The sequence below is a fragment of the Ailuropoda melanoleuca genome, chromosome 8 (genome assembly GCF_002007445.2).
Source record: "Ailuropoda melanoleuca isolate Jingjing chromosome 8, ASM200744v2, whole genome shotgun sequence".
Taxonomy (NCBI): Eukaryota; Metazoa; Chordata; class Mammalia; order Carnivora; family Ursidae; genus Ailuropoda; species Ailuropoda melanoleuca.
Genome location: NC_048225.1, coordinates 54,592,950 through 54,605,697, shown reverse-complemented (window position 1 = coordinate 54,605,697; position 12,748 = coordinate 54,592,950). Strand labels below are relative to the sequence as shown.

The 12,748-nt window shown below is 40.5% G+C and overlaps 1 pseudogene; it reads right to left on the bottom strand.

Annotated features, from left to right (window-relative positions):
* Positions 1-1,854: 1,854 nt before the first annotated feature.
* LOC100480057 lies at positions 1,855-4,818 on the bottom strand (annotated as a pseudogene).
* Positions 4,819-12,748: the final 7,930 nt, after the last annotated feature.

Below are 12,748 nucleotides of genomic sequence, written 5' to 3'. Positions count from 1 at the left end.
GATTGCATTTTTTAAAAGATTTTATTATTTTTTACTTTTATTTTAAAAAAGATATTTGAGAGAGTGAGCAAGCACGAGAGAGAGAGAGAGAGAGAGAGAGAGAGCAAGCAGATTGGGGGAGTTGGGGGGGTAGGCAGGGGTAGGGCAGAGGGAGAGAGAGAAGCAGGCTCCCCACCGAGAAAGGAGCTGGATGCAGGGAGCCCAATGTGGGGCTCCATCCCAGGACCCTGAGATAATGACCCGAGCTGTAGCCAGGTGCCTAACTGACTGAGCCATCCAGATACCCCAAACACTATATTTTTAAAGTTGAATTACAAAAACACTGTTAAGAGTTAAAAGATGCATCTTAAAAAAGTTAAAAGATTTATCTTTAGTCAGCAATAAAAAGGAATGAAGTACTGATACGTGCTACAACATAGATGAACCTTGAAAACAGTATGCTAAGTGAAGGAAGCCAGACACAAAGACCACATATGGTCTGCTTCCACTTATATGAAATGTCCGAATAGGCAACTCTATAGAGGCAGAAGGTAGGGCTGGGAAAGATGAAGGGTATTGGGGCATGACAGGTAAAGGGTAAGGAGGGGCTGGATATTTTGAGATGATGAAAATGTCCTAAAATTGGTTGTGGTGACGGTTGCACAACTCTATACTAAAACTGTTGACTTTCTATTTAAATAGATGAATGGTATAGTATGTTAATTATATTTCAATAAAGCTGATACCAAAAAAAAAAAAAAAGAAAAAAACCAAAACAAAATGCAAATTGGACCATGTTAACATCCTTTCAAGGGCTGCTTTTTGCGCTTTGAAAGAATTCTAAATGGGTTAAAAAAATGTTTTTTTTCCAAAACTTCTCATGGGATGTCAGTGAATCTTTATACTCTGAGTTAGGACCTTAAAAAACAAGGTTAAATTATACATAACTGTGCTGATTTGCATACCTTCAAGGTTCAGCTGATGTACATAATTTATAGATATCCAAGGAATTCTTAATACCTCATCAAATTTCTCAGTACTGCATGTTTATTGTTTTACACTCTTTCTACTCTAAATACCAATAAGTATTTTCATAAGAAGAGTTAAATGTCTTCCCATTATCCCCAAAAGCATAGGTAACAAAATATAAAATTAAACAAGATTTATGTTTGATAAACTAACACATAAAATCACCATTACAATATTCATTGTGATGGCTTATAAATGTTAGCAGTCATCATACAGCCTATAAAGTTTATCCTTAGATTTATAAAATGAAATGCAGATCAACTCAAGATAAAAAATACAGTGTTGATTGTTACAAAGTCTTTGTTTAAAAAAAAAAGAAAAAAGAACCTAGGGGTCAATTAAAAAAAAGATTTATTTATTTTAGAGAGAGAGAGTGTGTGTGTTCAAGTGGAGGAAGGGGCAGAGGAAGAGGGGAGAGAGAGAGAGAGAAGCAAACTCCCCACTGAGTGGGGGAGCCTGATGGGAGGGGAAGAGGGTGTCATCCCATGACTTGAGTCAAAATCAAGAGTTGGACTGTCAACCGACTGAGCCATCTGGGTGCCCCCTCAATTTTTTTTTTAAAGCAGCTGTTTGTGGACGCCTGGGTGGCACAGTTGGTTAAGCGTCTGCCTTTGGCTCAGGTCATGATCCCCACGTTGGGCTCTCTGCTCATCGGGGAGCCTGATTCTCCCTCCCCCTCTGCCTGCCGCTGCCCCTGCCTGTGCTTTCAATCTCTTTCTGTCAAATAAATTAATTAAAAAAAATATATATATATAAACAGCTCTTTGTTGCATTAGGATGTGCTATAATCGGCAAGATTCCAAGTAATATTAAATGTCTCCCAAATTACACTACAACACACTTTGAACATCCTTTACGGATAGTATAGCTACACCAGCAGGATGCTTTTTAGTGACTGGCACTATAAACCTAACTTTGAGAAAGAAAAAAAACAGCAAGTGTGAATAACAAATGTTATCAAATTACTGCAAGTGAGGGTTAGCAGTGAGGAGTGAGGAGGGTGACTCTCTATTCCATTCTGATAAAATTGATAAGATTCTGTGACTCGAAATACTGCATTATTTGCAGGAAGCTGGACTTCCATACCAGCATAAGATGGTAAAACAAACTTGAAAAACTGGCTTCAGCGTGGATATCCAGTGTTAAAGCTCTTTCCTAGAATGAATGAACAATTAAGGACATGTAGACAGAGTTTTCTCTGATGGAACGGAGTTGTTTGCTTGCTTGTTTTGAATGGAGTTTTTGAAGGCTTTCTTCTCTGCGAAGGTTCTGTGTAGCAGTTTTCCTAAGAATGTTCTCATTTAATTCAGAGCTAAACAGGAATTTCAAAGCACCGCTCAAGGGGGAACCAGTCAGTTTCTGTTGTGGCAACATCAGAGTTTTGTTTGTTGTTCAATCTGTAGTTGCTTCCTCAGTGACTATTTCAAATGATTCTGTACTTTTCATTTGCTCTGAGCCGAAAGTTAAATCAGGTTCTCCTTTCTTCTCAGAAACCTCACCAAGTTTTGTTTGTAGGTTGTTTAGAAGTGTACAATATGGGGNCTCAGAAACCTCACCAAGTTTTGTTTGTAGGTTGTTAAGAAGTGTACAATATGGTGACATAACGACAGAAATCCCTGCAAGCCCATTTTGTTCCTGAATGTTTGCAATGCCTTATGAACACCCGTATTGACATGACTCGTTACTCTCCTTGTAGTTTTATCAAATGGGAAAAATTTCTCCCTTCTCATCATTCAATATCTGAGCATGTGTGAAGTAGGAATTACTTCAGGTTTAGGACTCCAAGACATTATTAGTGCTTAATAATGACCATGAAATATATCTGACCGTTTTTGAAGTCTTATACTTTTGGAGTAATAAAAATGGGGATTTGACTTCGGGGTGGTGACTTCTGGATAATGGGTCTAAAATGCAGAGCAGTACTACTGCTAATGGGCTGGATCTATTAGTGAGAGGAGCCATGGAAACAAGCAATTTGTAATTTTTGTTTAGAAGTCTGCTACAAGTCATAGAATTCAAATCAGGAAAGCTTTTACAATGTAAGAGATTCAGAAGAAAGCCATAATTGGGTTGTTATTATGATGCAGAGACACTATTGTGTTTCCGTAAGTGCCTGATCAAAATATTTCTGTAGTCCACACTTCTTCCTAAGTGTTTAGAATCTTTTCTAATTCTGTAAGGAAGCTGTCCAGAGACTCATGTGAGAGTTTGTCAACTTTTGGTGAAAGATTTCCCATTATTAGAAAGGTACAGTTTGAATCAAATAGGAAAGTGATATCTTTGCGTATCCTTTAGACAGATCCCAGGTGCTTACGCAGGCTGGATCAGCTGGACCTAGTATCCTTATCAGAGCTGACAAAGCTTCTTGTTCAGGTCTCCTACTCTCTTCACCATGCCATGATAAGAATATCTTTTGTAGATATAAAGTACTTTTAAATTTGTTTATAGAAGGCACATTCCACCATGATAATGAAGCTGATCCAGATTTATTACTTGTCTTTTCTTATGCACAAAGCCCAATCAGAAATACATGGAAACATCATTCTTAACCAATGATAAGTGTATCTCAAGGACATTTGCAAGCTCAGCAACATTAGTGTGCTTATCTATTGGAAGAAATAATAGTTTCAAAGTAATCACCTAGTCATCTTGCACTCAATTCATTACAGAACCTTCAAGAGAATGAAATTGTCATCAGAGATTGATATGTTCAAATAAATAAATCCTTAATTATATAAACTGTGTACCACATTATAATCTAGTAATCCAGAGAGTTGAGGACCTGAATCAATGATCTTAACTATAGTATATTTCTCAGGCAAAATGCATATCTTTATGTCATCTTTGTGATCTGACCAGTTCATACTCCCTACCATGTCTCCGTGGAATTTTTTACTGGCCTTATTGGTAGAAGATGTGATCATTCCTCCAAATTTCAAAAAGAAAAAATTTGATGATCTATACTGATTCATAATATGAATGTACTACTATCTTTTAATGCCAAGAAAACATAGACAGTCAGCTCTAGTAAAACTGGACAATGAAGCCTAACTCTTCGCATTTTTCAAAATGTCCTCTGTGATCTCAGCATGATTCAAAAATGGTATTATCCTCAGGTCCACAATATCCAATAAATGGTAAAGGTACAGCATGAAACAATCTAGAGTATAATAGCTCCTCAAAGTATTTGCATTCATCTTTCTTGACATGTTTATATTTCTGTATCATAACTGACGGTAGATATCTGTAGGGGACAACCTAGTTTGCATGTTTTCTCTGTGAATTTTAAAGACCTTGTCGCATTTTGGCTCTCAGCTTGCTCTGTGGGTGATGTGCCCATGTAGAGCTCCATGTTTATGTTGTGAGGGCCCTGGGGCAGTTGGGGGGAGCCCACTAGAGGCCTGGTGCCTTACACTGTGGAATTCCCCAGGCTTCCCCGTGGTGAGGGCTCCAGACAGCTAGCTCAGCGAGGCAGACAACAGAGAACAGTGTTAGGAGTGCATCAGAGGACCTAGTTTCTTCATTAAATTATATTTTAAGGGAGAAAGAAAGAGCTTTTAAGATCTCTTTTTTATAAATAACTCTCTAGGCCCTAACCGACTTTCCTATGTGACCGTTCCTGAAATTTAAGTGGGAAGATTGGAGAATGCTTTCATTTTGCTTCTCCCCATTTCAAAATGTTTGCCTTTTTGGCTGTTTTATTTCTAGCTTTTCCATATCCATTCCAGAGTGATCCCTACCACCTTACCCCATTGTTCTATCCTCTTCTGTTTTCTCTAGGATCTTGTTTCTGCAATCTGTTAACCTCATCTTCAGTCTTTCCTTACTTCTACCGTGTGTGTGTGTGTGTGTGTGTGTGTGTGTATGTGTGTAAATGGAAAGGAACCCTCAGGACTTTCTTACCACTTCTTCTTCTTCTTCTTCTTTTTTTTTTTTTATTAAGATTTTATTTATTTTCTTGACAGAGAGAGAAAGAGCTAGCACAAGCAGGGGGAGCGGCAGAGGGAGAGAGAGAAGCAGGCTCCCTGCTGAGCAAGGAGCCCGATGTGGGACTTGATCCCAGGACCCTGGTATCATGACCTGAGCCGAAGGCAGCTGCTTAACTGAGCCACCCAGGTGTCCTTTCCTACCCCTTCTACAGTGGCTTTTTCCCTTCCTTCCTTTCTCTGCCACACATTCCAAACAATTGGCTGTCCTCTGACTTCTTAGCCTCTGGCACAACTCTTACATATTTGATGAATGAATAAAGGAATGATCTCACATTCATCTCATTCACTTTATGCCAGCCACACACAGTCGTCTTCCTGTTCTCTGAACATGCCAAGCTCATTCTCATAGGGCCTGTGGACTGCTTGTTTCCTTATCCTGGAACACTTCCTCAGGTCTTCACCTGGCCAGCTCCTCTCATCATCCCTACATATACAAACACACTCACACATACACACAGATACAAAGACACACAGAGATACGCAGAGGCACACACGCACGCATGCTTTTCAGAGATCACCAGTGATCTCTTTTTCAAATTAAGTGCATTTTTAAAGTAAACTTTTTTTTTTTTTTTTTTTTTTTAAGAGAGAGACATGCATTCAGTGGGGGAAAGGGCAGAGGGAGAAAGAGAGAGAATCTTAAGTAGGCTCCACACCCAGCATGGAGCCAGATTCAGGGCTCGATCTTTCCACCCTGAGATCATGACCTGAGCCGAAATTAATAGACCCTTAACTGAGCCATCCAGGTGCCCCTAAAGTAAACTTTTTATTGAAGTGTAACATAGATCTGAAACAGTGCACAAACAATAAGTGTACAGCATGATAGACTTTCAAAAAGTGAACACCCTTGTATAATGAGAACACACCTCAAGAAACATTATTAACATTGTCAGTGATACCTCAGTAAAGCTGGAAAAAATAAAATTAAAATAAAAAAAATAATTAACACCCCACTATCATTGTTCACCTAAAGAATAACCACTATCTTGACTTCTAACACCAAATATTTGTTTTGCCTGTTTTTAAACATCATGTAAATGGAATTATGCATTATGTACTACTATGTGTCTTTTTTTTAAGATTATATTTATTATTTGAGAGAGAGAGCGCACAAGTGGGGGGGGCAGCAGGCAGAGGGAGAAGCAGGCTCCCCGCTGATGAGGGAACCTGATGTGGGGCTTGATCCCAGGACCCAGGATCGTGACCTGAGCTGAAGGCAGACTCTTAACTGACTGAGCCACCCAGGCACCCCTATTATGTGTCTTTCACTCAACATTATGTTTGAGAGTTTCATCCAAGTTACGTGACGCTGTAGTTCTTTAATTCTCGTTGCTGTATAGTATTCCATCATATGAATATATCCAACTTATCCATTCTACTGTTCATGGGCATTTATGTTGTTTCCAGTTTTTGCCTATTACAATAGTACTGCCATGAACTAGGGCATAACCTTTTCAACTACAGCCTTACTGAGGTTTAACTTAAATACCATATAATTCGGGGCGCCTGGGTGGCACAGCGGTTGGGCGTCTGCCTTCGGCTCAGGGCGTGATCCCAGCGTTACGGGATCGAGCCCCACATCAGGCTCCTCCGCTGTGAGCCTGCTTCTTCCTCTCCCACTCCCCCTGCTTGTGTTCCCTCTCTCGCTGGCTGTCTCTATCTCTGTCAAATAAATAAATAAAATCTTTAAAAAAAAATAAATAAATACCATATAATTCACCTGTTGCTAAATTTACAGTTTAATTAATTCTTAGTAAATTTATACAGTTGTGCAGCAACTACTATAATTCATCAGCCCCAGAAGTTCTGTTGTGTCTATTTGTAGTCATTTCCTTCTCTCACCTCCAGTCTCCAGTCCTAGCTAACCACTGGTTTTTTCTGTCTCTACAGTTTTGAATTTTCTAAAATGCTTTTAAGAATTTGTTTTTAAATAATCTCTGCACCCAACATGGCCATTGAATTTACAATCCTGAGATCAAGATTCACATGCTTTATCAACTGAGCCACCTAGGCACCCCAATTTTCTAAAATTTTCATATAAATAGAATGTAATCTTTGGTGTCTAGCTTCCTTTACTTAACATAATTTTTTTTACTTTTTTTTTTTAATTAGGCTCCATGCCTAACATGGAGCTCAACGCAGACCTTGATATCATCACCCTAAGATCAAGACCTGAGCTGAAAGTAAGAGTTGGACACCTAACAGAATGAGTCACCCAGGCGCCCCCATTCTGTTTTTTTTTTTAGATTTATTTATTTATTTATTTTTAGAGAAGGGGGAGGGGTAGAGGGAGAGAAAGTCTTAAGTAGACTCCATGCTGAACATGGCACCTGACGTGGGGCTTGATTTCATAACCCTGAAGTCAGGCCTGAGCCCAAACCAAGAGTTGGATACCTAACCGACTGTACCACTCAGGTGCCCCAACATAATGAATTTTTAGGTTCATTCATGTTGACATGTGTATCAGTAGCTTGTTCCCTTTTTACTGCTGAGTAGTATTCTATCGTAGTGATAATGAATGTTGTGTTTGTCCTCTCCGCTGTTGATAGGCATTTGAACTGTTTATAGTTTTGGGCTATTACGAATAATGCTGTTACAGACATACATGTACAAGTGTTTTGTGGGCATATGCTTTCATTTCGCTTTGGTAAATACCTAAGAGAAGGATGGCTGGATGAGATGGTAGGTGTATATTTAACATTTTAAGAAGCTCAAAATTTCCAAAATGGCTGTACCAGAGTACAGTCTCACCAGCAATGCATGGGAATCCAGTTTGTTTCCTACAAAGTTCACCATTTTTAGGTGACAAAGCCATAGCTCTTGGCCAAATTATTTACCATATTTTATAGATAAAGAAACTGAGGCTCAGAGAGACCAAGAATTTGACCTATGTCACATAGCTACTAAGTATCACAGCTGGGATTCTAGCTTTAGTTTTTGTTATGAGGTCAATACTCATTCCATTTACATGAATTCACATGTATACTCATATTCCCAAGAGATTTCCACCCCTGCAGAAATAGATTATTCACTGTGTTTGGTTCCCAACAGAAAAGCTATATTTCAGGGAAGGATTTTCTTGATCTTTTAAAAATTTACTCAATTTAGAATAAGCTTGGACACTTCCTTAATACCAGTTACAAAAATTAACTCAAAATGAATCAAATACCTTTTGGAAAACTCTTAGGAAAAAAAACCACCACTAAAAAGCTTCACAACAGTAGATTTTGCAATGATTTCTTGGGTAAGACAACAAAGGCACAGGCACAAAAAGAAAACATAGACAAATTGGAACTCATGACAATTAAAAACTTTTGTGTATGAAAGGACTCAGGCAACAGAATAAAAAGCAACCTACAAAATGGGAGAAAATATTTGCAAATCACATATCTGATAAGAGATTGATATCCTGAATAGGTAGAGAACTCTTAAAACTCCTTAACAAAAATAACAACCCAATTCAAATTGGGCAAAGGGTTTGAATAGACATTTCTCCAAACGAGACATACAGATGGCCCATAAGCACACGAAAAGATGCTCAACATCACTCATCATTAAGGAAATGCAAATCAGAACCACCATGAGATACCACCTCACACCCGTTAGGAGAATTATGATAAAAAAACGGAAAATAAATGTTGGTAAGAATGTGAAAAAATTGGAACCCTTGTGCACTGTTGGGGGGAATGTAGAATGCAGCTACTGTGGAGGACAATATGGTGATTCCTCAAAAAATAAAAAATAGAATGACCATATGATCCAGCAGTTATATTTTTGGGTATATACCCAAAAGAATGGAAAACAGGGTCTAGAGATATTGTACACGCATGTTCATAGCAGCATTATTCACAATTGACCAAAAGGTAGAAGCAACCTAAGTGTCCACTGGCAGGGGAATGGATAAACCAAACGTGGTATATACATATAATGCAATATGATTCAGCCTTTAAAGGAAGGAAATTCTGGCACATGCTACAACAAGGATGAACCTTGAGGACATTATGCTGAGTGAAATAAGCCAGTCACAAAAAGATAAATACGGGGGCGCCTGGGTGGCTTAGTCATTAAGCGTCTGCCTTTGGCTCAGGGCCTGATCCCAGGGTCCTGGGATCGAGCCCCACATTGGGCTCCCTGCTCCCCTGGGAGCCTGCTTCTTCCTCTCCCATTCCCCCTGCTTGTGTTCCCTCTCTCGCTGGCTGTCTCTCTCTCTGTCAAATAAATAAATAAAATCTTAGGGGCGCCTGGGTGGCACAGCGGTTAAGCGTCTGTCTTCGGCTCAGGGCGTGATCCCGGCGTTGTGGGATCGAGCCCCACATCAGGCTCCTCCGCTATGAGCCTGCTTCTTCCTCTCCCACTCCCCCTGCTTGTGTTCCCTCTCTCGCTGTGTCTCTATCTCTGTCGAATAAATAAATAAAATCTTTAAAAAAAATAAATAAATAAATAAATAAATAAATAAATAAAATATTAAAAAAAAAACCAAAAAGATAAATATGATATGACTGTGCAAAGTACCTGGAGTAGTCAGATTCATAGAGACAGAAAGTAGAAGGATGGTTGCAGAGAGCTGGGGGAAGGGGAAATGGGGAATTACTGTTTCATAGGAATAGAGTTTCAGTGTTGCAAGATGAAAAAAAGAGTTTTGGGGATGTATGGTTGCATAGCAGTATGAATATACTTAATACCACTGAACCGTAGATTTAAAAATGGTTAAGATGATAATTTTTTTATTATGTTCAATTAGGAGATGGTAAATATTATATATATATTTTAAAATTAACTAAAAATTCATAGCCCATTCATTTTACAATGTCCTAGGCACTCTGCTAAGGATGAGAGATACAATCGTAAACATGACCCCATGCATGTCTGCAAAGAATTTACAGGCTCATGGGACTGCCAGGCAGGTAAACGCAGTGTAACCAGAGCTGTGGGACTCTGTCAGAGGAGCACCTAAGTTTCCCATGTGTGTCAGACCCAGCATATGTCTAAGAGATAACAGAAGTGGGCAAAGCAATAAATGGTACAAGATCTGTGCCTTTGGTTCATTATCAGAAAGCTTTCTCCTAGGCAGAGCTGGAAATTGTGAGTCTGTTAATACCCAAGCAATTTGGTTCAGGGACCAGAAAATAATTTGCTAGGAATATTACTGAGGATATTTCTATGTTGTTTAAAACATGTGACTCTCATCCTTCTCTTTTCTTACCGCTATGTACAAATTGAATCTTTCCAAGGACTATTGATATTATTACTATCCGTTCACTCAGCTCCCACTTTTACTACACTTGCCTGGGTTTCAACAACAGCCTCATCTTCCTACGACCAGAGGCCATTCCGCTAATTCATTCTTTACAGTGCAGCTAGTCATTCCCTACTTAAAACACTTCAGTGGCGGGATGGTGGGGTACCTGGGTGGCTCAGTTGGTGAAGCGTCTGGGTTTGGCTTGGGATCGACACCATGTTGGGCTCTCTGCTCAGTGGGGAGTCTGCTTCTCCCTCTGCAGCCCCCCCACTCCTGCTCATGTTCCCTCTCTCAAATAAAGAAATAAAATCTTATTTTTTTTTATTTTTTTTTTAAAGATTTTATTTATTTATTTGATAGAGATAGAGACAGCCAGCGAGAGAGGGAACACAAGCAGGGGGAGTGGGAGAGGAAGAAGCAGGCTCATAGCGGAGGAGCCTGATGTGGGGCTCGATCCCATAACGCCGGGATCACGCCCTGAGCCGAAGGCAGACGCTTAACCGCTGTGCCACCCAGGTGCCCCAAGAAATAAAATCTTAAAAAAACAAAACACTTCAATGGCTCCACATTACCCTCAGAATACTCCAAACTCCTTAATGTGGTGTCTCAGTCAGCTTGGGCTGCCATAACAAAGTACCATACACTGGTGGCTTAAGCAACAGGGCTTTATTTCTCGTATTCTGGAGGCTGGGAAGTCCAGGATCAAGGTGCTTGCCAATCTGGTTCCCTGGTGAGGCCCCTCTTCCTGACTTGCAGAAGCCTTCTCACTGTGTCTTCACATGGTGGAGAGAGAAAGAGTGCTCTGGTTTCTCTTACTTTGCTTATAAGGATGCTAATCCCATTATGGGGTTCCCACCCTTATGCCCTCATCTAATACATGTGAATTTTGGAGGGACACAAACATTCAGTTCATAATATGTAGCTTCTACAGCTTTTCAGGGTCCCTGGTTTCCTCTTGATCCCCATCTCTCTCCTTGCTTTCCTTTAGGTCTACAACCCAGTCATACCACTGGCAAAACTTGGATGCCCCTTGTTCTTGCCTGGTTTCTGGGCCTTAGCACAAGCTATTTCCTCTCCCTAGAATGACCTTTACCCACCCTCTTTTTGCCTAGTTAACTCCTATTTGTCCTTTAGGTGTCTTCCTTCAAGAAGCTTCCTGGCCCCCAGACCAGGTCAGGTGTCCCTAATCTGTGTCCCTGCTCTTAGTGCCTTATGCAGATCTCCAGTGTGGCTTTTATCACTCCGTATGGCTTATTTGTCCTTCCTGCCCCCAACCCTCCACCTCAATGAGCTGCTTGAAGGCGAGGATTGGCCTTGTTCATCTCAGCACCCAGTACAATGTGTGGCTTACACTGTATGTACAATGAATGCTTTCCTCTGTATAGCACTCAGCAGTTTTCAGAGTGTCCTGACACAAATTAACTCATCTATAGAGATAAAGTTCCTTAACATTCATTCTTCTGAATAAAGTATTCCTTTAAGAAATATTACCTTTACTTAGAAGATTTATGTGAAGTCAGTTATCCGTTATGTCACTAATGTGACTGAGATGGGGCCAGAACTGTGTCATTTTTGCTTGATACACTAGAAGAGTTTGAGAAAAGCAGATTTCCTCTTTCTTTTTTTGAGAGAGAGAGTTAGTGAGTATGCGCTTGCAGGAAGGGGAAGAGGCAGAGGGGGAGGGAGAGAGAGAATCTTAAGCAGACTCCTTGCTGAGCAAGGAGCCTGACATGGGCCTCAATCTCACAACCCGGAGATCATAACCTGAGCTGAAGTCAAGAGTTGACACTTAACTGGCAGAGCCACCCAGGAGCCCTAAAGCAGATGTCCTCTTAATGACTTGATGGAGTAGGTGTCTGTGGGTGTGCTGTGGGGGATTGGTGCCCAGAGCTAAGAAGCCAGCTTCCCTGTGTGGGCCTCAGCTGGTGGTCTGACCATTTTGCAAGATCTCATCCCTGACTTCCTTGTGGCAGAAATTGGGGGGCCAGAACTGGGAAGGGCTTGCATGCTGTGGCTTAGAGGAAGCTGTTTCAGTTCTTAGAATCACTGAACTTGAGAGCTTTAGGTCATTTGGTTCAACCTCTGTCTTTAAAAAGTGGGGAAGGAGATCTAATATTTTGCCCAGGAAACTATAGAAGACCTCCCACCAATCTTGCTTTCCTTTCTTCAAAATCCTGGACTCAGAGGTCACTAAGGTGCTGCTCCCAGTCAAAATAGCTCTTAGAATTGATCCTCTCTCTCTTTCGGTATCATCATCTGAATAGTTCGCTCTGGGTAGAGGATGTGTTAGTATTGCTATGAGAGGGCGCAGGGGTGGCTCACTTGCTTACCCGGCCGACTCTTGATTTTGGCTTAGGTAATGATCTCAGGGTTCTGGGATCCAGCCCTGTTAGCCTCCTCGCTCAGCAGGGAGTCTGCTTGAGACTGCCCTTTCTCCCTCTGCCCCTCCCCCTTCCCCTGCTTGCACTCTATCTTTCAAAAATAAACAAATCTTTTAAAAAATATATTGCTA